A 27,723-nucleotide genomic window follows, 5' to 3' on the forward strand; every position below is an offset into this window, starting at 1 on the left:
AATTATATCGCACAAGACTTTCATGGTCTGCCAAGCTTTCCGGAACAAGTCAGCTGCCCCCTGAATTATATTAGTGTTATATGTCTGCTCAGTATGATGACCTGTGGATAAAGGCCACTGTCTGAGACCGGAACATACGTTACATACCTCTACAAGGCGAGGGACAGGCTAACCACTAGCCTCGTAACAAACAGTGGGTCAGTACAGAAAGCTTCAGCCAGTCCCCAAAATACTTCAGCCAGCTCCAAGATGTCCTTTAGAGCTACCAAGAACTGCACCGATGTTATCGTTGTGCATGCCTCTTCCCTGGGTGGTCGACGTAGAAGCCAAAGATGGTCTGCTGCCTCTCGAATCCCCATAGACAACCATGTAACAGGGTCTGGAGTCCAAGGGAAGCCCTAGAGGAGTAAAAGTTGTTAGAAGCCTCTCTGACCCAAACAGAAGTACAGCGTCTTCATGGGTGGGGAAAGGCAGCCTCCTGTTCTTCCCCAGGGTGAAAGAACGATGTTTTAAATGTTGTAGGAGCCCAGAACTAAAATGGGACTAATACAATCTTCCACCGAGGCTGCCAGCCTTGCCAGAGAAATACATACATCACGCGGTAATCCTACGTCAATGGAAAGTGCTGCCAGATGCATGCAAAGTCACCTATTTAAAAAAAAAAAAAAAATAGCCACGAAACAATGCCCTACAATGTTTAACAGTAGTAGGGTGGTGTGCTCGGGTAGGGCTAAACACCAGAAGAGACATGAGGTATGCATGCCCTTGACAAATGGGGAGAGTGCAAAATAGAAGGACGCGGGTGCCAGCAAATGGGAAGTCTATGGGCAGGCTGTAAGCCTACTTTGTATATACAGCATGTCTTGGTTTGAGACAGCACATGTTCACCGTCTAGAGATGAAACCTAAAAAACAACGCTATGAGACAGCCAGCATTGACAACATCATAGCACTTTTTTTTTTAACTTTCAGCCGTGCTGCATAGCAGCCAGGCAGCTGTACAACATGGCTATAAATACCATTGAAAAAAACAATACATTTTGTGTAGGAGAGTCATAATTGCTTTGCTTTGCCAGTGCTTGTTTAGTCTACCTCAGCCAAAGAGCAAGCGGGTTTCCTGAAAGGAATCACCTCCCGGCACGAGTCGAATGTATTTGTAAGATTCGTTGAGATCTTTTGACAAGCGATTGCCCTTGTTTCCGTAGCAAGACAAAGTCAGACAACAGGAAATCAGCTTCTATCCTGGGCCACAGAGAGGCTTGGACCGCATCCACTAATCCACGCGTTGCGTGCGTTTGTTGATAGATGTGAGGTCGCACGCGGCGCTTGCGTCGTTGCGCCGTTGTCGCGCGCTGTCAGCTGGTGGCGCTGCTGCGGAAAGGGAGCCCGGCAGCTTGTACTCGAAAGAACGACGCCTCCGCTGCTGTCCTCTGCGTTTTGAAGTTTTGGCGGTTGCTGTTCCGGTGGCTACCCTGGCAGCTGTGGGGACAGACAAGTGAGCAACTGGCGCGGGAAGTCAGTAGATGCTTTGTGCCAGCCTAAACCATTGAGGCTTCCTCGGGGAGACGTAAAGAGTTTATATTCACTCCTCCGAAACTCCGGGAAAGTGTGTGACAGCTCTTGCTCGATTAGCTGAAGCGGTACACCTTTTTGCGAAGTTCTGTAGGTGGGCTGCATGCTTTCACTGGGTTTTATGTTCCTGTCTTCTTTGCTGACAGTCAGAGACTTCTGGCTGGAATCACGTTACAGCAGTAGCGCATGGATTTGGAGAGGTCATGTTGAAGGCACGGACGTTGCTTTGTAATTTATTTATTTTTATTTGAAGAAACTATGGGTGGCTAACAATGTACTGTAGGGCTACCCTCTAACCTTTTCTGTAGTGAGAGCTACTTCTGATCATTGGCAATCCTTGTGAGGTACTGAAGCTCGCGAATTGTTACCAGATACCCCCTCGCCAAGGGGGCTTTAAGCCTAATATCCATAGAACCAAATGCTTTGGTTTGAACAAAATACTTTGTCTATTGGCACTAAGACATGGCTACCTCTTCTGTGAGTGAGAGTTTTGTCTTTGGGAATGTATGTACATGTGTGTGTATGAATTGGATAAGTGTGTACGGGTGACTGAGACTGTGTTATATGTACTTGTGGAACAGGACGTATCTTTCACCATAACATGTATGACACAAATGAGGAATTTAAAGTGCAAAGAATGTTCTGGGAACATTTTCATAATATGGACACTTTTTCTACACTTTTTCTACAATTTAAATTTCTCCCACTTAATAGCTGTATTTTTCACTTATAAGACTTATAAACTTTGTTTATATGTATTCCATAAAACTCATCATTTATTTATTTTTCTTCCATTTTCAAGTGTTGCATTCACAAACACCAGCCATCTTGTACCCAGTGGATTGTATACATGGTGCCATATTTATAACAGAAAAATACATTTGTTTAATTGGAAGGTATTTTGAAGTGAAGAAACATGCTTCATAAAATATTAAGATGTAATTGGCTTTATTGAAAGTGGAGAAAGACATTAAGACAGTGTATCGTACAAAACGTTTTCTTCAATTTAAATTTCTCCCATTTAGAAAAAATTGCAATTTTTTTTCGGTTATAAATATATCTCAGTGTCTACTGGCCAATGGGAGTAAAAGGTGTGCCACTTGTAAATGCAACACTTTGAATGCAAAAACATTAAAATGAAGAGTTAATCATTAAGGTAACTTTACATTTTATTTTTCTCCCATTTAACCCCTTCCCTGCTCATGACGGAACCGTTCCGTCATGAGCCACGGTTGGCGTGTGCTCATGACGGAACGGTTCCGTCATGACAATCCTGTTGGCGGCCGCTCCGCCTGCGCGGCGCTGTTTCCCCGCCTGTGCGGGGGGACAACGCAAATGGGCGGAGTCATGACGGAACCGTTCCGTCATGAGCACAGCTCAACTGTGGCTCATGACAGAGCGGCTCCGTCATGAGCACAGGCCCACCGCGCTGCCCCCCTGCCCCCCCCAGCGCTGCAGCGGAATGTCCGCAGCAGCGAAGGGGTTAAAAGCATTCAGAGTTTTTTTTTTTTGTTGTTCTCGCGCTCCAATATTGAGTCAACAAGTACTTTTATTTATGAGTTAAATACTTCAGTGCTTCACTTCTGTGCCCCAGCCTGGTCCAGAAATCTGACTGAGCACTGCTCATTATCAGGCTCGCCTTTCTGTAGGCTGATGATGATAATTTAAAGTTCAACCCTGCCTTCCCCTAACTTTAACCCCTTGAGTGCCCCGCCCTTTTCACGCCCTGTGCCGGGCGTTTCATTAGCGGGCAGGGCTCATGACGAGATAGTCTAGTCATGGGCACAGCGCAACCGCGGCTCATGACGAGACCATCTCGTCATGGGCACTCAAGGGGTTAAAAGGAAAATGTGACCTGTGCTTATTTAAAAATGAACTGAAGGCTGTGAGCTACTCTAAAGGCATCTGTGAGCTACTGGTAGCTCACAATCGATTGGTTTCAGACACCTGGCTTACACTAAAAGCAATGACATTGTATTCCATTGCAACATGTATATATAGTGCTAACTGCTGTTCGTACATAGAGTACCGAAGCATTTGCCTGCATTAGTAGCTTGCTATGTTGCGTAGGGTGTGTGTGGTGGCAAGGGTGTTGTATTTGTTTTTGATCCTGTGTTTGCAGTGTCATTGTTGGGGGAAGTGTTTCCATGTTGTGCTGTATTTGACCATCAACTGCAGTTATTGTGTAATCAGACGCAGCCCTTAGTATTGTGGAGAATTAAGAGGTGTCAGAAAAAGTGACCAATTTATGGTTTTTAATAAACTGGCAGCTTCGAGTAGCTCTTAAAGTCCATTTATGATATTTCAAATGTTCATAGTTAACTTGCATTGTTATTGTACCAGGTTGTCTAGTCGGAGACCTTTTGTTTAAATTTTTATGTTCCTCAGCACGCATGGTTGGAGAGAGAAATGATTGGGAGATTTGCTTTGCTTGACTTTGTTACTATCCTACGATATCTGATTGTCATAGTGAGATGTAAAGAAAAGATAATGGTATTTAGCTAGTTGGGACTTCAGTCGTAGAATAGATCATACTTCTCTGATTGGCCAGGAGCATATGGCAGATCGTCAGTTATTACATGCCTGCTCATTTGGCGATCTCTGATTTAGGTGCTGGTACAGTTCTGAGTGATGGACACAACCCACAGCAGTTAGGTCTCCTGCAAGTTCTAGAGGATTAAGTAGTATAAGGGAGTTATGTAGGCTATATGAGCTGCAGTCAGCTGCCAACTAATTTCTTGATGGTATTCGTGTCGGCCAGAAGGGTTATATATGACCTGTGTTAAATTCAGTGCTCTATTTTTACATAATATTAGTTGGACAAACATTGACAATGTAATTTGTTTGGGTGCTTGCGTTCTGTAAAGGAGTTTGCAAACATGAGGAGTAAACAGCAGAAGTAGATGCCTATTTACCCCATTCTTAAATGCTTCACACAAGCCCTTATGATTTTTGCCTCTTACATTGTGTATATATTTTGTTACTGAACGTATATACCCCTGGTCTCTAACTATTGTTCTTGGAGCTTGCTCTGCTGCTGCCCACAAACTACTTATGTTAGTGAAGATGTAATACTTTTTAGGTCTCGCCTCACCCAGCGCATGCGCTGCTCTGGCGCGACTTTTTGTGAGGGCTCAAAAAAAATGCCACCATGGCCAGCCTAGAGCTACAGTGCATGTGCGCGGGCGCGCACTTAGGAGCAGAGGCTGACAAACCTTGTCATGCTCATTAAGCGCCCACGATCACTTTCACTTTCGTCCGCGATCACTTTCGCGGCGCCCCTTTGATGCTCTCGTTCAAAGAACATCAAACAACATGTTGTGTTAATGCTTTGCTGCGCCCGTTTGACTTACAATGTGCTTTCTCTTTCCACAAACTCAATGTTTGTGTTCCTTTATTTTGAGATGCTTTTAGTATTACTGTTTTGTGACTTAACCCCTTGAGTGCCCGCCCTTTCCCCGCCCTGTGCCGGCCCTTTCATTAGCGGGCGGGGTTCATGACGAGATAGTCTCGACATGGGCACAGCGCAACCGCGGCCCATGACGAGACCATCTCGTCATGGGCACTCAAGAGGTTAAAGAACATTAAGGAAATGTTACTGTGAAACTGGACAACGTTCAGTGTTTATTTCTGATCGCAGCGGCTGCTTCATGTCCGTTGCACCATTCCACCATTCAGGGAGTCCTTTCGTTGGCGCTTTCATGAGGACATGATGAGGAAGCTGGAAACTTTTGGCACATTCTCTTTAAAAGCACAGCATGTTGGCGACTGGTTAATCGATTAGACCTATGTAGCGCTTTAGTTCTCAAAGCGCTATGGTGGGTGCAGCAGTTAGAACTCATGAAATATGGGGTGCAACTCACAAGGAGGGGGCAGGTTTGAGTGCACATCGGCTGCAATCGAACTCTTAAGATGATGGGCTGTGTGTATCCATTGTCAGCACTCAGTCTTCTCTAAGTGATCTTTTGTTTTGTTGTTGTGTTAATGCTTTGTTGCGCCCGTTTGACTTACAACGTGCTTTCTCTTTCCACAAACTCGATGTTTGTGTTCCTTTATTTTGAGATGCTTTTAGTATTACTGTCACACACACAACCACACACCACACACACAAAACCACACACACAACCACACAACCATCCACACCCACAACCACACACACACACACAACCACACACAAGCACACACACAACCACACCCCCCACACACACCCACCCCCACACCCACCACCTCCCACCCCCCCACACCCCCACACACCCACACAACCACACACACCCCCACACCCCCCCCCCACAACTCATGAAATATGGGGTGCAACTCACAAGGAGGGGGCAGGTTTGAGTGCACATTGGCCGCAATCGAACTCTTAAGATGATGGGCTGTGTGTATCCATTGTCAGCACTCAGTCTTCTCTAAGTGATCTTGTTTGTTTTGTTGATGTGTTAATGCTTTGCTGTGCCCGTTTGACTTACAACGTGCTTTCCCTTTCCACAAACTCGATGTTTGTGTTCCTTTATTTTGAGATGCTTTTAGTATTACCACCACACACACAACCACAACCACACACACACAACCACAACCACACACACACAACCATACACACACACAACCACGCGCACACACAACCACGCGCACACATAACCACGCGCGCGCACAACCACGCGCGCGCACAACCACGCACGCACACAACCCCGCACGCACACAACCCCGCACGCACACAACCCCGCACGCACACAACCCCACACACACAGCCCCACACACACAGCCCCACACACACAGCCCCACACACACAGCCCCACACACACAGCCCCACACACAGCCCCACACACACAGCCCCACACACACAGCCCCACACACACAGCCCCACACACACAGCCCCACACACATAACCCCACACACATAACCCCACACATATAACCCCACACACATAACCCCACACACATAACCCCACACACATAACCCCACACACATAACCCCACACACATAACCCCACACACATAACCCCACACACATAACCCCACACACATAACCCCACACACATAACCCCACACACATAACCCCACACACATAACCCCACACACATAACCCCACACACATAACCCCACACACATAACCCCACACACATAACCCCACACACATAACCCCACACACATAACCCCACACACATAACCCCACACACATAACCCCACACACATAACCCCACACACATAACCCCACACACATAACCCCACACACATAACCCCACACACATAACCCCACACACATAACCCCACACACATAACCCCACACACATAACCCCACACACATAACCCCACACACATAACCCCACACACATAACCCCACACACATAACCCCCCCCACACACAACCCCCCCCACACGCACACACACAACCACGCACACACCCAACCACACACACACACCCAACCACACACACACACCCAACCACACACACACACCCAACCACACACACACACCCAACCACACACACACACCCAACCACACACACACACCCAACCACACACACACACCCAACCACACACACACACCCAACCACACACACACACCCAACCACACACACACACCCAACCACACACACACCCAACCACACACACACCCAACCACACACACACACCCAACCACACACACACACCCAACCACACACACACACCCAACCACACACACACACCCAACCACACACACACACCCAACCACACACACACACCCAACCACACACACACACCCAACCACACACACACACCCAACCACACACACACACCCAACCACACACACACACCCAACCACACACACACACCCAACCACACACACACACCCAACCACACACACACACCCAACCACACACACACACCCAACCACACACACACACCCAACCACACACACACACCCAACCACACACACACACCCAACCACACACACACACCCAACCACACACACACCCACCCAACCACACACACACGCAACCACACACACACGCAACCACACACACACCCAACCACACACACACACAACCACACACACACCCAACCACACACACCCAACCACACACACCCAACCACACACACCCAACCACACACACACACACACCCAACCACACACACACGCAACCACACACACACCCAACCACACACACACACAACCACACACACACCCAACCACACACACACACACACCCAACCACACACCCAACCCCCCCCACACACACACACCCAACCCCACACACACACACCCAACCCCACACACACACACCCAACCCCACACACACACACCCAACCCCACACACACACACCCAACCCCACACACACACACCCAACCACACACACACACACCCAACCACACACACACACACCCAACCCCACACACCCCCAACCCCACACACCCCCAACCCCACACACCCCCAACCCCACACACCCCCAACCCCACACACCCCCAACCCCACACACCCCCCAACCCCACACCCCCCCCAACCCCACACCCCCCCCAACCCCACCCCCCCAACCCCACCCCCCCCAACCCCACACACCCCCCAACCACACACACCCCTAACCACACACACCCCTAACCACACACACCCCAACCACACACACAAGCGCGCGCGCGCACACAACCACACACCCCCAACCCCACACACCCCCACACACCCATACCCCCACACACCCACTCACCCACAACCACACCCCCCCACAACTCATGAAATATGGGGTGCAACTCACAAGGAGGGGGCAGGTTTGAGTGCACATTGGCTGCAATCGAACTCTTAAGATGATGATGGGCTCTGTGTATCCATTGTCAGCACTCAGTCTTCTCTAAGTGATCTTGTTTGTTTTGTTGTTGTTAATGCTTTGCTGTGCCCGTTTGACTTACAACGTGCTTTCTCTTTCCACAAACTCAATGTTTGTGTTCCTTTATTTTGAGATGCTTTTTGTCTTACTGTCACACACACAACCACACACCACACACCACACAACTACACACACACAACCACACACACACACAACCACACACACACAACCACACACACAACCACACACACACAACCACACACACACAACCACACACACACAACCACACACACACAACCACACACACACAACCACAACCACACACACACACAACCACACACACACAACCACACACACAACCACACACACACAACCACACACACACAACCACACACACACAACCACACACACACAACCACACACACACAACCACACACACACAACCACACACACACACAACCACACACACACACACTCAACCACACACACACACTCAACCACACACACACACACTACCACACACACACACACTACCACACACACACACACTCGACCACACACACACACACACTCGACCATACACACACACACTCGACCACACACACACACACTCGACCACACACACACACACTCGACCACACACACACACACTCGACCACACACACACACACTCGACCACACACACACTCGACCACACACACACACACACACTCGACCACACACACACACACTCGACCACACACACACACACACTCGACCACACACACACACACACTCGACCACACACACACACACACTCGACCACACACACACACACACTCGACCACACACACACACACACTCGACCACACACACACACACACTCGACCACACACACACACACACACTCGACCACACACACACACACACTCGACCACACACACACACACACACTCGACCACACACACACACACTCGACCACACACACACACACACTCGACCACACACACACACACACTCGACCACACACACACACACACTCGACCACACACACACACACACTCGACCACACACACACACACACTCGACCACACACACACTCGACCACACACACACTCGACCACACACACACACTCAACCACACACACACACTCAACCACACACACACACACTCAACCACACACCCAACCACAACCACACACCCAACCACAACCACACACCCAACCACAAGCGCGCGCACACACAACCACCCCCACACACCCACAACCACACCCCCCACCCCCCCACAACTCATGAAATATGGGGTGCAACTCACAAGGAGGGGGCAGGTTTGAGTGCACATTGGCCGCAATCGAACTCTTAAGATGATGATGGACTGTGTGTATCCATTGTCAGCACTCAGTCTTCTCTAAGTGATCTTGTTTGTTTTGTTGTTGTTAATGCTTTGCTGTGCCCGTTTGACTTACAACGTGCTTTCTCTTTCCACAAACTCAATGTTTGTGTTCCTTTATTTTGAGATGCTTTTCGTATTACTGCCACGCACCCACATAACCCTACACACGCACCCACATAACCCTACACACGCACCCACATAACCCTACACACGCACCCACATAACCCTACACACGCACCCACATAACCCTACACACGCACCCACATAACCCTACACACGCACCCACATAACCCTACACACGCACCCACATAACCCTACACACGCACCCACATAACCCTACACACGCACCCACATAACCCTTTACACGCACCCACATAACCCTTTACACGCACCCACATAACCCTTTACACGCACCCACATAACCCTTTACACGCACCCACATAACCCTTTACACGCACCCACATAACCTGTTGGAAAGGCGTTCGCCGGAGGGGGGTTCGATACCAGTCTTGCCCACCCCTTTGACCCACCTCTCCCAAGTAGGCCGAACCAGGCGCGCACACCCTGAGCTTACACTACGAACAGAGTGACACCACACGTATTCTTTGTAGGACGATAGGTTCTTTTATCGAAGGTTTCAAGGGATCTTTATGATCCAAGGTGTAAGTAGTACATCAGCGGCACAAGAGACTACAAATCGGTGGTATGGGAATGGGGGTAGCGGGACAGTCTTTGAATGTAGTGTCTCTGCAAAGTACCCTGCGGATAGCTCACAATCCTCGAGCTGGAGGGTGTTGTTTCTCTGGGCGATCTTTTGCCAATTCGTCCTCGAGGGGAGAGCCGCGAGTCACTCAGCAGGCACAGGTAGTTCGGAGTTCGGGAGCCGCGATCTCGTCAGCAGGGCTCAGATGGTTCAATGGCTGGGGGCCGCGAGTCACTCAGCAGGCCCAGGTGGTTCGGTGTTCGGGAGCCGCGATCTCGTCAGCAGGGCTCAGATGGTTCAATGGCTGGGGGCCGCGAGTCACTCAGCAGGCCCAGGTGGTTCGGTGTTCGGGAGCCGCGATCTCGTCAGCAGGGCTCAGATGGTTCAATGGCTGGGGGCCGCGAGTCACTCAGCAGGCCCAGGTGGTTCGGTATTCGGGAGCCGCGACGGCGTCAGCAGGCTTCGATGGTTCCAGGTCTTCTCTACCATTCGTTCCTCCGGCACCCCTTATTATACTCCCCCTGCCCTTTGAAGTCCGGAGTCCTCGCAGAGAGGGGCCTTTGGTGACTGAGGGGGTTCGGCGGGATTTCCTGCCGCTCGTTTCTTTGGTATTTTCAGGTGGGTCTGGGAGGGACCCCAGACGCTCGGCAGGCGAGGCGCCTGCTCCCCAGGGGCCTGGTGGCCGATCGAGTCCTCCCGGGGGAAGGCGATCCGAGGTGTGACTGGGCTGGCGCCTCTTGGTCTGGCTCGGGGGTTCCCGCTCCCTCGGTCGGACATGCGTGGTAGGGTGTCGAGTCCGTCTGGGGCTCTGGCCGGCCCTCGGGTCTGTGTGGCTGAGGCGGCCGGAGTCGGAGATGCCGTGTCTTGGGGGTGGTTGCAGGTTGGCTGGATGATCGGGAGGGCATACGCCGTGAGGCCGGTCTCACACGCGTCCCCCCCCCCCCCCCCCAGCTGAAAGGCGTGGAGAACTACCCATCTACTGGGGGGTTCTCCTCGCCGAAGCGGAAGAACCAGGACAGGCCGTCGGCGTTGGCATGATCCGTCCCGGGGCGATGCTCGACAGTGAAGTCCATCCCCTGGAGGGAGATTGACCATCGTAATAACTTGGGGTTCTCTCCCCTCATCTGCATCAGCCACCGCAAGGGCCGGTGGTCCGTCTGCACTCGGAAGTGGGTTCCGAACAAGTAGGGCCGTAGTTTCTTGAGGGCCCAGACTACGGCGAAGGTCTCTCGTTCTATGGTACTCCAACGCTGTTCTCGAGGCAGCAGCCTTCGGCTGATGAAGGCTATGGGCTGATCTATGCCCTTGTCGTTGAACTGCGAGAGGACGGCTCCGATGCCGTGTTCGGATGCGTCGGTCTGGACCACAAACTCTTGGGAGTAGTCGGGGGGCCTTGAGTACTGGGGCGGTGCACATGGCGGTTTTCAAGGCGTCGAACGCCTGCTGGCACGGGGGGGTCCACTGCACCTTCTTCGGGAGCTTTTTGGAGGTCAACTCCGTGAGAGGCCCTGCGAGGCTACCATAGTTTTTAATGAACCTCCGGTAGTATCCTGTGAGGCCCAGGAAGGCCCGGACTTCCGTCTGAGTGGTGGGAGGCTCCCAGGACTTGATGGCGTCTATCTTTGGTTGGAGGGGGGCGACCTGCCCGCTGCCCACCTGATGCCCCAGATAGACCACGGAGCCTTGCCCGAGCTGGCATTTGCTGGCCTTCACTGTTAGGCCGGCTTGGCGCAGGGCCAGCAGTACTTGCCGGAGGTGCTGGAGATGCTCGTGCCATTGAGAGCTGAATACGGCTATGTCGTCAAGGTACGCTGCGCTGAACTCCTCGAGTCCGGCCAGGACCTTGTTTACCAACCGCTGGAAGGTGGCCGGGGCATTTTTCATCCCGAACGGCATGACCCTGAAGCGGTAGTGTCCATCGGGTGTGGAGAAGGCGGAGCGTTCTTTTGCCCCTTCCGTGAGCGCAATCTGCCAGTAACCGCAGGTCAGGTCGAAGGTGCTGAGGAAACGAGCGGCCCCAAGGCGGTCGATGAGCTCGTCGGCGCGGGGGATAGGATGAGCGTCCGCTCGGGTGCCCGCATTGAGCCCCCGGTAGTCCACACAGAATCTTAGTTCGGGGGCGACCCCAGGGGCGGCCGCTTTCGGGACCAGGACTACCGGGCTGGCCCAGGGGCTATCGGAGGGTTCAATCACTCCAAGGGTTAACATCTTCTGTACTTCGGTCTTGATGCAGGTGCGGACCCGGTCAGGCACCCGGTAGGCTCAGTGTCTCACAGGTGGGCTGTCGCCGGTGTCCACGTCGTGGACACACCAGTCGGTGACCCTTGGAATGAGGGAGAAGAGGTCTGCGAATTGTCTGAGCAGCTGGCGACAGTCGTCGGACTGTTGGGGAGTGAGGGTGGTCGACAGTTTCACTCCCTCCACGGAACCATCCAGTTCTTTAGCGCACAGGGGGTCGGGCAGGGGTTCAGTGTCTTCTTCCGCCCCATCGTCGGTGGCCAGTAGCAAACTCAACTCCGTTCTCACAAAGTGGGGCTTGAGACGGTTCACGTGGAGAACCCGGAGGGGGTTCCGTGGGGACTGTACATCGATCAGGTACGTGACCTGACTCTTCCGCTCGATCACCTTGAAGGGGCCAGTCCATTTGTCCTGTAGGGCGCAGGGTTTCACCGGGGCCATGACCCAAACCTTCTGGCCCGGCTGGAATTCGACCAGAGTTGCGTTCTGGTCATACCAGCGCTTCATTTCTTCTTGGCTGGCCTCGAGGTTAGCCTCTGCGAGTTCTCTGAACTTCCGGGTCTGGTTGCGGAGCGCCAGGATGTAGCGGAACACATCAGGGGGGGTCCCCTGGGGGCTTGTCTCCCAGCCCTCTTTGACCAGGCTCAGGGGCCCCCGGACGGGGTGTCCGTATAGTAGTTCGAATGGGCTGAACCCCAGGGACTTTTGGGGAACTTCCCGGTACGCGAACAGGAGGCAAGGGAGGAGGACGTCCCATCTTCGGCGCAGGGGCTCCTCGAGGCCCAGGATCATCCCCTTCAGGGTTCGGTTGAAGCGTTCCACCAGGCCGTTGCCCTGGGGGTGGTAGGGGGTCGTGAACTTATGTTACTCCGCACTGCTGCCACAGGGACTTCATGTAGCGGGATATGAAGTTAGTGCCGCGATCACTCACAACCTCGCGAGGGAATCCGACACGGGAGAAGATCCCCATGAGAGCCCGGCCCACCACGGGAGCCGTCACGGTGCGGAGGGGAATGGCCTCGGGGTAGCGGGTGGCATGGTCCACCAGGACGAGGATGAATCTGTGGCCCTGGGCGGTCTTCGGATCCAGGGGTCCCACAATGTCGATGCCGACCCGCTCAAACGGGGTACTCACAACGGGAAAGGGTTGTAATGGAGCCTTGCGCTTTCCGCCACTTTTCCCACTGCCCTGGCACGTGAGGCAGGATTTACAGTGGACTTCTACATTTGCTCGCATCTTGGGCCAATAGAAGTGGGTAACTAATCGCTGATATGTTTTGTCTTGGCCTAAGTGTCCTGCCAAGGGTACATCGTGGGCCAGGCCCAGGAGGAGGCTTCGGAAGCGCAGGGGTACTACCAGTACTCGGGCTGCGCCTAGCTCGGCTGACTTTTGTTCGCTGTATAGGAGGCCATTGTCCCAATAGACCCAGTGGGTTCCGGTCCGGTCACCGGCGGTCTGGGCTTCGGCTTGTTGTCGGAGTTCCACGAGGGAAGGGCAGGTGGCCTGTTCCTGGCAGAACTCTTCACGGGAGGGACCTCCCTCACAGCGCCACTGGGCCATCTCGGGCAGTTCTCCGAGCTCAGTCAGTGCCTCGGGCGGAAGGTTCCGGCCCTTCTCCCGGGTTAGTGTCTTCTTCTCCTTCCGAAGGAGGGTTGTCCGTTTCTGGTAGGGTGTCCTGGCTCTCGGGGACAGTGTTCGGTGGGAGGGCCTCACCGCCCTCGGAGAGAGGCAATCGCGCGGTCATGGAGCGCGTGGTGGCGCAGACCCATTCGGGTAGGCCCATCATCTCGAGATGGGCTCTTCGTTCCACTTGCCCCCATGGGGAACTCTCAAGGTCGTTGCCCAGGAGGCAGTCTACGGGCTGTGATGTTCGGACGGCTACCTTCAATTCTCCGGAGACTCCTCCCCACTCGAAAGGCTCCAGAGCCATCTGGCAGTGGCTCTCGGAATTGTCGGAGGATATGACCGGACAGAGGGCACCGGGTAGGATCTGGTCTTCAGAGATTAGGTTGCGGTGGACCGCGGTGACACTTGCCCCGGTATCGCGGAGGCCCTCGACTCGGTGGCTGTTGATGGTCACCTGCTGTCGGTACTTCTTCGTGTTGGCGGGCAAGGGTGTCCCGGGGACCGTTTCTCGATCACTCAGGGAGACCAGGGCCATGGCAGCTGGTTCCCACTCTTCGGAGTCCTCTATCTCTTCCCCTAGGGCCACGGAGGCCATCTGCCGGGCCGGGGGGTTGGTCGTTGCGGTTCGTTGATACTGGGGACACTGGGGGTGTTAGAAGGCGACCTCAGAGGGGCCCGGAGGGGGCCCTGACTGCCCTGAGACCCACCCTCGAGGTATCGTAGCCGGGCACTGGCGGGAGACTCCTCAGGGGAGGAACCTCGTATCTAGGATCGCACACTCGGCACCACACGACAGAGAGACACCACACGAGGAGTTCTTACGAGCAAATCTTTATCAGATTGGAGTAGTAGGATCTTTATGATCAGCACAGCAAATATATACAAGCAGAGCGTGGGCTCTCAAAGTCTTGGAGGGGAGTAGGAGGTAGCGGGACAGTCTTTGGGGATGTGGATCAAATGCTGGAGCGTACCCGTCGCATAGCTCACAATCCTCAAGCTGGGGGATACGGTTGTCGTCGTGGGGTCCGGCGGGACCAAGAGAGTCTGTGGGAGCCGCGAGTCACTCAGCAGGGCTCGGTTACAAGTTCGGTGGTCTTACGATCTTCGAAGAGCCGCGCGTCACTCAGCAAGGCTCAAGCACAAGTTCGGAGGTCTTGCGATCTTCAGGGAGCCGCGAGGCACTCAGCAGGGCTGTGGCAGGTCGAAGTGAAGCAAGGGGACACTGCTTGATTTCAGGAAAGGTTTTATTGTTTTTAGGGCTCGAGGGGGTCTTTGGGTGTTCCTGTAGTACGGTAACGGTGCTTCGGCGTGACGAGGGTCTGGGTTGGAGCGGCTGCGTCTCTCTCTCTCTGGCTCCGGGTCTTCTCCAGGGTTTCGGAGCTCTCGGGGGGGGTCTCCCCGGTCAGGAAGGGTCCCGTAAGGAAAGAAGAGATAGGGGGGTGTCAGGCACAGGAACGATAGAATCACACTTCAGGGAGAGGGAGTGAGGGATCACACGGTGCTCTCGTTAATCGACCCAGGTAGTGGTACGACGTGAGGAAGGTGCTCAGGGGAGGGGAACACACTCTGAAGCTGGTGTCGTTAACAAAAGGATAGCAGGTCGTGTTTCTCAGGGGGGTTTGAATCCCTTTCGTCCCACCCATGCTCTGACTCGACCCCGTACCTGTTCTAGCCACACTTCCCTTGAAGTGTGGCACGGGGATTCGCCGGTACGTTGGCCTCCAGGCACTGCTGACAGTCCGTCTGCTTCGTCCGCGTCTCCACCTCGACTTTCTCTGCTCCCACGCTCTTTCTCTCCGTACTCCTTCTCGCCTCTCGTTTCGTCTTTCTCCTCGCCTCCGGGTGTAGAACACCACTCCTCACCGTCCGTCTCGTCTATTTCTGGTTCCGGACCGCTGACGTCATCGTTGGAGGCGTGTCCGGGGTGAAACTCGGTCCAGTTAAACAAACAGTCCCCATGACTGATTCCTGCTTCGTTTTGTCGATACCAGGGGGTTGTCCGTTCCCCCTCCGGCTGTGGGGGAAGAGAAGAAAGAGTTGTCCCACTAGGAAAGGGGTCTTGGTCCCACCTGATCTTGTCACAAGGGCTCAAGCACAAGTTCGGAGGTCTTACGATCTTCAGGGAGCCGCGAGTCACTCAGCAGGGCTCAGGTGTTCCAAGGCGAATCTGCCGGACAGTCCCAGGGCACTCCTTGTTATAGGGCGACCCCTCTTTGATGTCCGGAGCCGGTGCAGGCAGGGGTCTTGTCACCTGGGGGTCGCTTGTTGGGGGTTTCCTGCCATTGTCTTTTGATCCTTTCAGGGCCGGGTCGGGAGGAGTCCCAGACACCCAGCAGGCGTGGAGCCAGCCCTCGGGGAGGCCGGCAGGTCGATCAAAACCCACCGTCCCAGGGAAGCGCAGAGGTGTGATAGAAACTGCTCCTCCCTCTCTCATCCCAAGGGGAGCGTGATGTCCTCCAGCCGGAGTGGCGCCTCTAGGCCAGGGTCGCGCTGGGGCCGGGCAACCATCTTGTTGCATGAAGTGGGCACGCGGGCCCGGTGTGGCCGAAGGGCAGAAGGCCACGGACGGGGAAGTCCGGGTTGGGTGCGTGCGAGTTCTGGTGGGAAGGATCGGCTAGGCCGTGGGTTTGGGGGCTGGTGTGAGGTGGAGGGGTCAGGTCTAGCTATGTTACGAGGGCCGGGTCTAACATGCGTCCCCCCCCCAGCTGAAAGCCGGAGAGAACTACCCATCTTCTTGGGGGTTCTCTTCGCTGAGGCGGAAGAACCGGGAGAGGCCATCGGCGTTGGCGTGGTCAGTCCCAGGGCGATGTTCCACGGTGAAATCCATCCCCTGGAGGGAGATTGAACACCGCAGTAGCTTGGGGTTTTCTCCTCGCATCTGCATGAGCCATCGCAAGGGGCGATGGTCGGTTTGGACCTTAAAATGGGTGCCGAACAGGTAAGGGCGTAGTTTCTTGAGGGCCCAGACTACGGCGAATGCCTCTCGCTCGATGGTGCTCCATCTCTGTTCCCTGGGCAATAGCCTTCGGCTGAGGAAGGCTACGGGCTGGTCTAGGCCTTGGTCATTCACCTGGGAGAGGACTGCCCCGATGCCATGCTCGGAGGCATCAGTTTGTACCACAAATTCTTTGGAGTAGTCGGGGGCCTGGAGGACGGGGGCAGTACACATGGCCGCTTTCAGGGCCTCGAACGCCTCTTGGCAGGCAGGGGACCATTGCACCTTCTTGGGCTGCTTTTTGGACTTGAGTCCCGTGAGGGGACCGACCAGGCTGCCGTAATTCCGGATGAACCTCCGGTAGTAGCCCGTGAGGCCCAGAAAGGCTCGGACCTCCGTTTGGGTAGTGGGGGGTTCCCAGGCTAGGATGGTGTCTATTTTGGGCTGTAGAGGGGCGACCTGCCCGCTTCCGACCTGGTGCCCCAGGTAGGTTACCGAACCTTGCCCAATCTGGCACTTTCTGGCTTTCACGGTGAGGCCTGCCTGGCGCAGGGTGGTCAGCACCCTCCGAAGGTGCTGGAGGTGCTCACTCCACTCAGAGCTAAAAACTGCGATATCGTCGAGATATGCGGCACTGAATTTTTCCAGCCCAGCCAGGACTCTATTTACCAGTCGCTGAAAGGTGGCCGGGGCATTTTTCATCCCGAAGGGCATCACGCGAAAGCGATAGTGCCCATCCGGGGTGGAGAAGGCGGACCGCTCCTTGGCTCCTTCTGTGAGCGCAATTTGCCAGTAGCCGCAGGTGAGATCGAAGGTGCTGAGGAACCGAGCAGCCCCGAGCCGGTCAATGAGCTCGTCGGCTCGGGGAATGGGGTGGGCATCGGCTCGGGTGACTTCATTGAGTCCCCGGTAGTCCACGCAGAAGCGGAGTTTTGGTGCGACCCCGGGGGCAGCTGCTTTTGGGACCAGGACCACGGGGCTGGCCCAGGGGCTGTCCGAGGGTTCGATCACGCCGAGGGTCAACATTTTCGAGACTTCGGCTTGGATACAGGACCGGACCCGATCAGGGACTCGGTAGGCTCGGTGTCTCACTGGTGGGCTGTCCCCGGTATCCACATCATGGACACACCAGTCGGTGACCTTGGGGACCAGAGAGAAAAGGTCCGGAAACTGCCCTAGGAGCTGGCGGCAATCCTCACGCTGCTGGGCAGTGAGAGACGGGGAGAGGTTCACTCCCTCTACGGAGCCGTCCTTCTCTTTGGTGCACAGGAGATCGGGGAGAGGATCTGACTCCTCCTCGGACCCATCATCAGTGGCCAGCAGGAGGCTCAGCTCCGTTCGCACAAAGTGGGGCTTGAGGCGGTTCACGTGGAGGACCCGGAGGGGGTCCCGGGGGGACTGGACGTCCACCAAGTACGTGACCTGGCTCTTCCGCTCAACCACTTTGAAGGGCCCGGTCCATTTATCCTGGAGGGCGCAGGGTTTCACGGGGGCCATGACCCATACCTGCTGGCCCGGCTGAAACTCGACCAGAGTGGCGTTCTGGTCGTTCCAGCGCTTCATCTCCTCCTGACTCGCCTCCAGGTTGGCCTCGGCCATCTCTCGGAACCTTCTAGTCTGATTTCGGAGGGTCAGGACGTAACTGAACACATCTCGGGGTGGGGGGGGGGGCCTCGAGGCGCCGCCTCCCAGCCTTCCTTGACCAGGCTGAGGGGCCCCTTGACGGGGTGCCCGTAGAGTAACTCAAAGGGGCTGAACCCCAAGGATTTCTGGGGAATTTGCGGTATGCGAATAGGAGGCAGGGGAGCAGGATGTCCCACTTACGCCGGAGGGGCTCTTCCAGGCCCGCGATCATCCCCTTCAGAGTTCGGTTAAACCGCTCTACCAGGCCGTTCCCCCCCTGGGGGTGGTACGGGGTGGTGAACTTGTAGGACACCCCGCATTGTTGCCATAAGGACTTCATGTACCGGGAGATAAAGTTGGTTCCGCGATCGCTCACGACCTCGCGGGGGAAACCCATGCGGGAGAAGATTCCCATCAATGCCCGGCCCACCACGGGGGCTGTGACGGTGCGCAGGGCGATGGCCTCAGGGTAACGGGTGGCATGGTCCACCAGGACGAGGTTGAACCGGTGCCCTTGGGAAGTTGGGGGGTCCAGGGGCCCTACAATGTCGATCCCGACCCGCTCAAAAGGGGTACTGATGACAGGGAAGGGTTGGAGGGGAGCCTTGCTCTTGCCTCCGCTTTTTCCACTGGCCTGGCACGTGGGACAGGACTTGCAGTGGGCTCCTACATCTGCTCTCATTCTGGGCCAGTAAAAGTGGGTCACGAGGCGACTGTACGTTTTGTCCTGGCCCAAGAGGCCTGCGAGGGGGACATCGTGGGCCAAGCCCAGGAGGAGGCTTCGGAAGCGTAGGGGCACCACCAGCACCCGGCCGGACCCTAGCTCCACCGACTTCTGTTCGCTGTACAGGAGGTCATTCTCCCAATACACCCGGTGCGTCCCCGTCTGGTCGCCTGCGGCCTGGGCCTCTGCCTGTTGCCGGGGCCCGTCCAGGGAGGGACAGGTAGCCTGCTCTCGGCAGAACTCTTCTCGGGAGGGGCCCCCCTCGTGGCGCCACTGGGCTAATTCGGGCAGATCGCCAAACTCGGTGACTGGGGTGGAGTCGGAAGGCGGGGTTTCGTCACTGGCGATCGACTCTTCTGGTGGGGACATGGGGGGACCCTCGGCTAGGACCATCCTATCTTCAGGGGTCGGGGCGTCGTCGACTTCCCTCAGGGGGGTCAGTCGAGCCGCCATGGATCGAGTGGTGGCGCACACCCACTCAGGGAGGCCCATCATCCCTAGATGGGTCTTGCGCTCAACTTGTCCCCAGGGGGAACTTTCCAGGTCGTTCCCCAGGAGACAATCGACGGGTTGGGAGGTTCTCACTGCAACCTTCAGTTTACCGACCACCCCTCCCCACTCAAAGGGCACCAGGGCTACCTTACATAGGCTTTCTGTGTTGTCGGCTGAAATGACAGGACAAAAGACGTTGGGGAGGACCTGGTCTTCGTGTACTAAATGGCTAAGGACACCGGTGATGCTGGCCCCGGTGTCACGGAGGGCTTCTACTTGGTGGCCATTGATCGTGACTAGCTGCCCATATTTCTTTGTGTTAGAGGGCAGGAGGCTCCCAGGGACCATCTCTCTATCTCCTAAGGACACTAGGGCCATAGCGGCGGGTTCCCACTCCTCGACCTCCTCAACCTCCTCCCCTAGGGCTACATTGGCTATCTGTCTAGCAGGGGGTGCTGCCTGGGTGGTGCGTGGGGCCATGGGGCATTCAGGGTCGTTGGCGTAATGCCCGGGCTTCTGGCAACGGAAACAAGTGATGGTTACCCGGTGCCCCCGTCTAAGGGGGGGGCCGGATACAGCTGGTGGGGATGCCGGGAAAGGTGGAGGTTGGGACTTCGGGGGACTAGCCTGGGACTCTCTCTGCCCTCCCTGGTTTCCCCCCCCTCTCTGGCGGGGTGGTCCCTGACTGGCTCGGGGGTACTCTCCTACAGGGCCCCGGGAGACCAGGGTGTTGGTCCAGCGATCCGCCTCGACAGCCAGCTTTCTTGGGTCCGTGAGCTTGCTATCAAGCAGATGCTGGCGGAGTTCCACAAAGCAGTTGGCCGCCAGGTGTTCCCACAGCATATGGTCTGTTAGTTCTTCCAGGGTGGTTACCTTGCTGCCCTTGATCCATCCATCGAAGGCGCGGCTGAAGAAATTCACATATTCCACCCAGGTGGTACCCGGGATCTTCCTGCAGTCCCGGAACCGCTGGCGGTACATCTCCGGGGTGAGGCCGTACCTTGTGAGGAGGGCCGCTTTCATGTGTTCATAGGATGTTTGCATGGAGGTGGGTAGGTCGAGCAGGGTGTCTCTCCCTTCGCTCAGGAATCGTCCCCACAACCCAGCCCCCCAATCCTTCTGTGGGACCCGATGGGAGGTCATGGCGACCTCGTAGGCCCGGAACCACTGCTGAATGTCATCATTTTTGTAATATTCTTTGACCACATCCTTGGGGATGTGGACCTTCTGTTCCGTTGGGGCGGCCGCCTCCCGGTTCCCCGGGGGCCGTGTTTCTTCGTTTCTCGCTCTCAGTTCTATTTCCTTCAGGCTGCGTTCATGTTCCAGTTGAAGTCTCTTTCCCTCGTGTTCTCGTTGGAGTTTCTTCTCTTCTAGCTCTCCTTGTACTCGTAATTGTTCTACTGCTAGCTTTTTCTCGACTAATTTCAGCTCGCCCTCGATTTTGAGTTTGGCTAATTCGAGCTCGTGATGGCGACTTTTTTTCTCTGTCTGCGAGTTCCTCCGGGGATAGGCCCCCGTCTGGTACGAAGCCTCGCACCTGGTTGCCGCTGCGTTCTCCTTGGGAGGGTCCAGCTTCGTCGTGGGGCTCCCCCGCTCCTTCTGGCCGGGAGGCTCCAGAATCCACCCAAGCTTTCAGTGCCTTTTGCATATCTTCTTTGGTGTTGAGACCAGTGTGAGAAGTTGGCCTGATGTATGATGTCACTAGTTCTAGTGTACACCTTATATCAGTCCAAATACCCTTATGGTGATTGGTTGTAAAGTCAACCTTATAGACCAGCTATCCTAGTGGTAGCATGGACAAGAGCAGTCTTAGGCTAAACTCTGAATGGCATGTGAAGCCAGCTGTGATACCATATATAATCCCTTGAATACCAAATGAAAGGACACCACAACAGATATATATATAAAATAAAGTGTATTTATTCTAAGCAAACCCTCAGCACTCTTTATGAGATTAGAGGTAAGTACAACACAGTCTTATTTATGCATACATTAAGTCACACAGGTAAGTAATACAGTTAGGCCCTAGGGGCCACGCAAACCATATACTAAGTAAGTGGTATAAGGACCACTGTCACGGAAATAGGATAGGCCTAGGGAATCGCTGGGGCTACACTATACTACCAAAGGTTAGGAAGTGGGAGGCCCACGGGATTCGTGTGCAGAGTGGAAACACTCACGCGTAATGCGTAAAAGTCACTAGCAATAGTACAGTTTAGAAATAGATAGATTTAGGACACTTCCGGAGTAGCTAGGAAGTCGAGACTTGAAAACTAGACACTAGGATAGTCACTATCCTGATGAGCACCGGAGTACCCAAGTTACCTAGCCCACAGGCTGCGGGTGCATAGGGGTGAAGTTGCGTCGGGTTTCGTCGTCGACTCCTATGGATGCCTGAAGAAAGATGCTGACAGGCAGTCAGTGAAGAGTGTCCGGTGGATCCCAAGGCTGGGATCAAGAAGAGAGGAGACCTGCAAGCAGAAGGGACAGAGTCAAGGTCACTAGCCAGTGACCACGTGGAACCAGGAAGGTTGCAGGTGAAGGTGAAGCTTGTCGCTGCCGCCAGGAGGACCAGGAAGCGTCGAGGACGACCAGGACCAGGAGGCGAGCTGTCCCACGAAGGCTCTTGCTGTCGGCGGCGTCGAAGTTGGACTAGGACTCACCAAGCCTTGGCAAGCGGAACCCACGCAGAATGAAGGACTTGCTTCTGGTGCAGACCAGGAAGGTCTGGGGTGCTTCTCGTTTTCAAAGAAGCAGGAGCCAGTCTGGAGGAGCCAAACCAGCGGTGAAGATTACAGGGTGCGTCGTCACAAAGGCCACTAGCCAGCGGGCAAGCAACCGGACAGACGTGGCAAGCAGGAAAATGCTGAAGGGCCCCACGCAGGACTCGTGGAGTGTGGGGGGCTGATCTTCGGTGCAGTTGGTGCTTGGGGGTGGGGCTTCTCAATCCCCGGTGCACAACTTCGAGGGTGCCTCAGAAGCTGTGCTTGAAGATACTAGCCACTTTTCCCAGGTAGCCGGTCCCACGTCGCTCGTCGCCTCCACGGATCTCAGCTCTGCTGTGGATGTGGATCAGGGTCGGAGAAGTCTGGAAGTCCAGGCTCTGGTCGGGCTCTGCAGTCGGTTCCTCGTAGAACGTGGGCAAAGCAAAGGGTAGTCTCTTGATGGTGCCTGTTTGCACAGGGTAGCCAATCCTTGGCCACAAGGGAGATTCTTCAGTCTTCTTCTTTCGTCGAATGTCGAAGGTCCAGAGTTTCTGTTCAAGATTGCAGGTTCAGGATAATCTAATCTCCTGGGGCCCAGCTACCACTCTTATACTAATCTGGGGGGCTGGGTTACCTGCTAGGTCACGCCTTATGGGTGGGACCTGGGAGGGGGTGGTTACACCCACTTCCCTTTGTCCAGTTTCGCGCCAGAGCTGGGGCTGGAGTGCCCCAGCGCCGGTTTGAACTGGACTATGCAAGGAACACCTTGTGTGCCCCAGGCATGTCTCATTCCTTTCAGCCCACCCTGCCCCAATACACTAAAGGCTGTCTGGGGAGGTGCTAGCACCTCCCCAAGCAGGAAACCTATTGTCCAGGCCTCCCTGGCTGGGATCACTCCCAGCTGCAGGAGGTCAGACTTGTGTCGTGGCAGCAGCATCCATTTTGTGATGCTGAGGCTTTGGTCAGAGGCTAACAGTGAAGTATGATTTTAACATGTCTTTCCCTCTAGAAGGAGGGAATAATATCCTCCTGTCCAGAAATGGTATGGGGGTATTATTCCACAGTGTTAGACACCTTACACGACCTGTTTCGATAAAGCCAAACCATAGTTACCATAACCGCGAGGATTATAAGGCACTTTAAGAGTATATGGTAGGCTATATCATAGAACAGCTATAAGGACTTGGTTCCGAAAGCTGCAGACAGGCTCAGCTCATGCTAGAGCACCATCTCACATGTTACCAAGCACTCTGCCTCCAGGATTGTTAAGGCCTGCCATAGGAGTGACTGATAGGTACACATGTGTCTATATGTAAGTTAGGTATAGGAATACTACACCTAAGCAAGGGGTGATTACACGACCTTGCCCCAGCTGAGTGATCAGCCAGTTGTGTCAAAATGGAAGGCCAGGCCAGGGGTGGCATAATACATGCTGCAGCCCCTGGGAGGCCTAGGGTACACCTATGCCCTGGGTACCTAGGGTACACTGTACAGGGTCCAATAAGGTGATCCTTACCAATTGGTTATGTACCTAGGGTACATGGAGTCCATTTTAAAGGGAGAGCAGACAGCCTGAGACCCTGAATGGCAGGATCTCAGGCCAACTAAGTCGAAAAACCAGCTAGACACTAGGCAAAAAGTTGGGGGTAACCATAGTCAGATATCCACCTTCCTACAACCAGTGGTAGCGATTCTGAGTTCCTTAAAGAATTGTTTTAGTTCTTTGTGAGTGTACTCTTCCAGCTGTTCCACCTGGAACACGGTACTGGCGTCGTCTTCTATGAGAACCCTGGTGTTTCCTTCTGCCATCTTTGTCGGTAGTGCGTCAGCCGTTCACGGTACGATCTCTAGATTATGGACCCGAATCCCGTCGCTTGCCACCAATGTTAGAAGGCGACCTCAGAGGGGCCCGGAGGGGGCCCTGACTGCCCTGAGACCCACCCTCGAGGTATCGTAGCCGGGCACTGGCGGGAGACTCCTCAGGGGAGGAACCTCGTATCTAGGATCGCACACTCGGCACCACACGACAGAGAGACACCACAAGAGGAGTTCTTACGAGCAAATCTTTATCAGATTGGAGTTGTAGGATCTTTATGATCAGCACAGCAAATATATACAAGCAGAGCGTGGGCTCTCAAAGTCTTGGAGGGGAGTAGGAGGTAGCGGGACAGTCTTTGGGGATGTGGATCAAATGCAGGAGCGTACCCGTCTCACAGCTCACAATCCTCGAGCTGGGGGATACGATTGTCGTCGTGGGGTCCGGCAGGACCAAGAGAGTCTGTGGGAGCCGCGAGTCACTCAGCAGGGCTCGGTTACAAGTTTGGTGGTCTTACGATCTTCAGGGAGCCGCGAGTCACTCAGCAAGGCTCAAGCACAAGTTCGGAGGTCTTACGATCTTCAGGGAGCCGCGAGTCACTCAGCAGGGCTCAAGCACAAGTTCGGAGGTCTTACGATCTTCAGGGAGCCGCGAGTCACTCAGCAGGGCTCAAGCACAAGTTCGGAGGTCTTATGATCTTCAGGGAGCCGCGAGTCACTCAGCAGGGCTCAAGCACAAGTTCGGAGGTCTTACGATCTTCAGGGAGCCGCGAGTCACTCAGCAGGGCTCAGGTGTTCCAAGGCGAATCTGCCGGACAGTCCCAGGGCACTCCTTGTTATAGGGCGACCCCTCTTTGATGTCCGGAGCCGGTGCAGGCAGGGGTCTTGTCACCTGGGGGTCGCTTGTTGGGGGTTTCCTGCCATTGTCTTTTGATCCTTTCAGGGCCGGGTCGGGAGGAGTCCCAGACACCCAGCAGGCGTGGAGCCAGCCCTCGGGGAGGCCGGCAGGTCGATCGAAACCCACCGTCCCAGGGAAGCGCAGAGGTGTGATAGAAACTGCTCCTCCCTCTCTCATCCCAAGGGGAGCGTGATGTCCTCCAGCCGGAGTGGCGCCTCTAGGCCAGGGTCGCGCTGGGGCCGGGCGGCCATCTTGTTGCATGAAGTGGGCACGCGGGCCCGGTGTGGCCGAAGGGCAGAAGGCCACGGACGGGGAAGTCCGGGTTGGGTGCGTGCGAGTTCTGGTGGGAAGGATCGGCTAGGCCGTGGGTTTGGGGGCTGGTGTGAGGTGCAGGGGTCAGGTCTAGCTATGTTACGAGGGCCGGGTCTAACAGGGGGTCATTGGCGTAGTGTCCGGGCTGTTGGCAGCGGAAGCAGGTGGTCCTGGTTCGTGGCCCTAGCCGCCCCGGGGCTCCGGTGCTGGCTGGGGACGGGGCTGGACCTGCCGCCGGTGGGCTGTTGGGAGGGCTGTGCGGGGGCCCCCCTGGGAAGTCTCTCGGTCGGCCGTGGTTTCCTCCGCCCCTCTGGCGGGGGGGGGTCCTTGACTGTGGCGACCGTAGTCTCCCACGGGGCCTCGGGTGGCCCGGGTGTTCACCCAGCGGTCAGCCTCGGCGGCCAGCTTTCGAGGGTCGGTGAGTTTACTGTCCAGGAGATGTTGGCGCAGTTCTACAAAGCAATTGGCCGCTAAATGTTCCCAGGCGATCAGATCAAACAGCTCTTCGAAGGTGGAGACCTTGCTGCCCTTGATCCACCCGTCCAAGGCCCAGCTGTAAAAATTCACGTATTCTACCCATGTGGTGCCCGGTATCTTTTTGCAATCTCGGAACCGTTGCCGGTACATCTCGGGGGTGAGTCCATACCGGCCCACGAGGGCTTCTTTCATGTGGCTGTAGGAGTTCATGACCGTGGAGGGCAGATCCAGCAGGGTATCTCTTCCTTCGCTTAAGAACCGGCCCCATAGCCCAGCCCCCCAATCCTTCTGCGGGACTCGGTGAGAGGTCATGGCGACTTCGTAGGCCTTAAACCACTGCTGGATATCGTCGTTTTTGTAATACTCCTTTACCACATCCTTGGGGATGTGGACTTTGGCTTCCACGGTGGGAGCGGATGGTAGATTCCCGGAGGGTCGTTACTCTTCGCTTTTAGCCCTCAACTCGATCTCTTTCAGGCTGCGTTCATGTTCCAGCTGGAGTTTCTTTTCGTCGTGCTCTCTTTGGCGTCTCTTCTCCTCGAGTTCCCCTTGTAGCCGTAACTGCTCGACGGCTAACTTTTTCTCGGCCAGTTTTATTTCTCCCTCGATTTTCAGCTTGGCCAGTTCAAGTTCGTGGTTGCGGCCTCTCTCTCGGTCTGCTAGTTCCTCGGGGGACAGGTTCCCCTCTGGCCCGCTGTTTCTCACCGGGATGCTTTGTGATTCATGGGCGGAGTCTCCTTCCGTTTGGGTCGGGGGCGCCCCCGTCTCGACCCAGGTCTTCAATACTTTCTGGAAGTCTTCCTTTGTGCTTAATCCGGTGGTAGCGATTCCAAGGTCTTTGCAAAATTGTTTTAATTCTCTATGCGTATAATAGTCCAATTGATCCTCTCGGAACGTCGAGCTCATTTCGGTACCTGCGGCACCCAGGGAGGTTTCTCCTTCCATCTCTGTTTGGTAGTGCGTCAGTCGTTCACTGCACGCTCTCTTTCGGTGTCGGCTCGGATCCCGTCGTCTGCCACCAAATGTTGGAAAGGCGTTCGCCGGAGGGGGGTTCGATACCAGTCTTGCCCACCCCTTTGACCCACCTCTCCCAAGTAGGCCGAACCAGGCGCGCACACCCTGAGCTTACACTACGAACAGAGTGACACCACACGTATTCTTTGTAGGACGATAGGTTATTTTATCGAAGGTTTCAAGGGATCTTTATGATCCAAGGTGTAAGTAGTACATCAGCGGCACAAGAGACTACAAATCGGTGGTATGGGAATGGGGGTAGCGGGACTGTCTTTGAATGTAGTGTCTCTGCAAAGTACCCTGCGGATAGCTCACAATCCTCGAGCTGGAAGGTGTTGTTTCTCTGGGCGATCTTTTGCCAATTCGTCCTCGAGGGGAGAGCCGCGAGTCACTCAGCAGGCACAGGTAGTTCGGAGTTCGGG

The 27,723-nt window shown here is 54.9% G+C and overlaps 1 protein-coding gene across 5 annotated transcripts in view; it reads left to right on the forward strand.

The window, feature by feature from the left end:
- The first annotated feature begins 1,248 nt into the window (after positions 1–1,248).
- The window catches only part of CEP192 (centrosomal protein 192), a 1,978,693-nt gene continuing 1,952,218 nt past the window's right edge, over positions 1,249–27,723 (forward strand). For 4 of the 5 annotated variants that reach the window (XM_085605862.1, XM_085605865.1, XM_085605864.1 and 1 more), the window contains exon 1: positions 1,249–1,494. The gene's annotated coding sequence lies outside the window, so the exon portion shown is untranslated. Of the gene's footprint in view, positions 1,495–1,534; positions 1,640–27,723 lie in introns of those variants that run through there. The other variant, XM_085605863.1, reaches the window with a different exon arrangement.

Source organism: Triturus cristatus, chromosome 5_1 (assembly GCF_964204655.1).
Source record: "Triturus cristatus chromosome 5_1, aTriCri1.1, whole genome shotgun sequence".
Lineage (NCBI taxonomy): Eukaryota > Metazoa > Chordata > Amphibia > Caudata > Salamandridae > Triturus > Triturus cristatus.